Here is a 3,571-nt window from a genome sequence, read left to right on the forward strand (position 1 = left end):
ACCAGTTGATATGTACTGGAGGCAGCCTAATGGTCACAGTACAGTACAGTAATGATTACAAAGATAATAAGAACGAAGGTAAAGTGATTAAATAAATACAATGTACAGGTTGTCACAAGTTCTAGTAAGTGTGGTCCACTCCTATTACAATTTATTCACTTGTTTCTGATTTCTATTGAGCTCCTATATCATATGTGATTATCTACAACTTTACATACTCAGTACATATTTTGTACTGACATCCCCCACGGGGACCTACATTTTATGCTGCAGGCACAGGTACCTCAGTTCATACACCGCCCAAGTAGGATCCAAGATATCCAGCTGCTTTTGGTGAGCTCTAGTTTGCTTCGGGGATTTCCGTGTCATACCTATTCACTTTTGGTATTGTATAGAAGTTAGTTATATGGCGGGGTGTGTCCCGACCTTATTTAAACTCTGTGTACTGTCTAGAGGCTTTGTAGACCTAATGTACAGTCAAGGTGGTGTTTTGTTAATAGACGTGATGGCTCCAACGGCCAAGTATTGTATATACATATATATGTGTGCTCGAGCTTATACAGGTGATTATTTCCTTTTATATGCGACATGATGTTGTCCGAATTTTGGGTTGTCATAGAGGTATGCATGGAAAGTATAAGGTTATGAGCTGGTTCTCCCGGGCCTCCTTGGTTACGGGTGCCAGTCCGCCCCAATAGGATTTGAGGCGTGACAATATTGGTATCAGAGAATTTCATCCTAGTGAGTCTACAAAGCCGTGTCTATGTAGAGTCTTGTTTATTGGTGTGTTATGCACCGCATCTATAAATAGGAGGCTATGGACATTTAGGAATTATTTCTTTTTCTTCATGTCTTAGATTGTGCGATAGAGCCTATATTGTATATGAAGTCATAGTTGACCACTGAATTCGTTTGTTTCTCTTATTATAGTAATGATGCCGGTTACCAGAAGTAAGAATACCGGTAAACAAGTAGATGTGGCTGCCGAAGAGGGGACTAGTAAGTCACCCACTATACCAGCTAATCAAAGTGAGGCTCCAGCTGAGCATGCATCAGAAACTTCTTCCACTCCAGAAGAAATAAGGAGGAGGAGAACTATATCCCCAGAGCCACCTATTAATGCTACTGATCAAGATCTTAGAAATGCAGTGCAACTTTTGACTCGTATAGTTGCTGGGCAAGCCATTCCTACCATGGGTCCTAGTAGTACAGATAGGGCGGCTAGCCTTCGAACACAGGATTTTATTAAGATGGATCCTCCCACTTTTACTGTATCAGATCTTAACAAGGACCCACAAAACTTTATTGATCAAATTCAAAAGGCCATAGATATTATGCATGTAACGAGTAAAGAGACAGTGGAGTTAGCGGCGTATAGATTTAAAGGGGAGGCTATATATTGGTACGAGGACTGGAAATAATCTAGGTGTATTGGTACACCCCTAGCTACTTGGAAAGAGTTCAAAGAGGCATTTCTTGATCATTATCTTCCATTCAAGATTCGTCAGGCCCATGCAGATCAATTTTTAAATCTTCGTTAGGGGAATATGAGCGTAAGGGAGTACAGTCTCCGATTTAATTCCTTGTCAAGATATGATCCTAATGTTGTAGCTACTATGGATGACAGAGTTCATCAATTTGTGGATAGGCTGGATCCATATCTGGTTAGAGATTGTACTATTGCCGCTTTGAATAAAGATATGGACATAGCGAGGATCCAAGCTTTTACACAGAAAATGGAAGATCAGAGGCAGAGGAGAAGAATACAGGAATTAGAAAGAGGATATTCCAAGAGGGCCAGATCTACAGGGCAGTTCATGGCATCCCAAGGAGGGTTCAGACCACAGTTTTCTGCTATACCACCTAGGTCATTATCTTATTATTCTGCAACTAGTGCCCCACCACAGTTCCAAGGGTCCAGAGGAAATCAATTTGGGCACAGAAGTGAGAGTCAGAGTTCGCAGACAGTGGGGTACCAAGGTCAAGGGAATATGAGCCAATCGAGACCTCCTCGAGAGCCATGCAATAAATGTGGTAGGTATCATTTGGGTGCATGTCGGCTGGGGACCAATGTTTGCTTTTGGTGTGGTATGTTGGGGCATATGATGACAGAATGCCCACGAAGGTGCATAAGGGGTATGGCATGACCTACGGGGTCATTTGTTGCATCATCATAATTGATGCCTTATTCAGGAAGAGATGCACAACCAATGGGCCATGTTAGAGGTGATAGAGGAGCCACGAGTTCTAGCGGGGCTCAAAATCGTACGTATGCTCTAGTGGATCGACAGAATTTAGAGGCTTCCCCAGATGTGGTTATGGGTACGTTGTCTATCTTTTCATTCGATGTATATGCCTTAATTGATCCCGGTTCTACATTATCTTATGTTACTCCATTGGTTGCTGGAAAGTTCAAAAGAATACCCAAACTGTTAGTTAAGCCATTTGAAGTGTCCACACCGGTTGGGGAATTTATTATAGCTAGAAGGATTTACCGAAACTGTATAGTAACTATTTGTGGTCGTGATACGATGGAAGATCTCGTGGAGTTAGAAATGGTAGATTTTGATGTTATAATGGGTATGGACTCGTTGGCGTATTGTTATGCCACAATTGATTGCTGCACGAAAAAAGTATATTTCCATTTTCCAAATGAATCAGTCCTTGAATGGAAAGGTGAAATTGGAGCGCCAAGAGATAGATTTCTTTCTTAGATTTATTTCTTATTTTAAGGCAAGAATAATGATTTCCAAGGGATAAATATATCATTTAGTTAGAGTAAGGGATACAGAAGCAGAGCCACCAACTCTTCACGCTGTTCCGGTGGTAAATGAATTTTCTAATGTATTTCCTGAAGATCTTCCAGGTTTGCCTCCTGAACGAGAAGTAGAGTTTGATATTGATGTAATACCAGGCACCCAACCAATCTCCATTCCTCCGTATAGAATGGCCCCAGTAGAATTACGAGAATTGAAAGAGCAATTGAAAGATTTGCTAGAGAAGGGATTCATAAGGCCTAGTATGTCCCCCTGAGGAGCACCAGTATTATTTGTGTACAAAAAGGATGGCTCGCTAAGGATGTGTATTGATTATTGGCAATTGAATAAGGTGACTATTAAGAATAAATATCCTCTCCCAAGAAATGATGATTTATTTGATCAATTACAGGGCGCCAAGTGCTTTTCTAAGATTGATTTGAGGTCAGGTTACCACCAAGTGAGGGTCAAAGAGAAGGATATACCCAAGACAGCTTACCGAACACGGTATGGTCATTATGAGTTTCTAGTTACATCATTTGGGCTAACAAATGCACTCGCAGCTTTTATGGATTTGATAAATAGGGTGTTTAAGCCATTCCTGGATGTATTTGTGATAGTTTTTATAGATGATATTCTAGTTTATTCTAGATCAGAAGAGGACCATGCCAATCACTTACGACAGGCATTGCAAACTCTTCGTGATTATAAGTTTTATGCAAAGTTCTCTAAATGTGAGTTTTAGTTAAAGTCGGTGGCATTTTTGGGTCATATTGTATCTAGTGAAGGGATAAAGGTTGATGCTCAAAAGATAG

Source organism: Capsicum annuum, unplaced genomic scaffold (assembly GCF_002878395.1).
Source record: "Capsicum annuum cultivar UCD-10X-F1 unplaced genomic scaffold, UCD10Xv1.1 ctg5386, whole genome shotgun sequence".
NCBI lineage: Eukaryota > Viridiplantae > Streptophyta > Magnoliopsida > Solanales > Solanaceae > Capsicum > Capsicum annuum.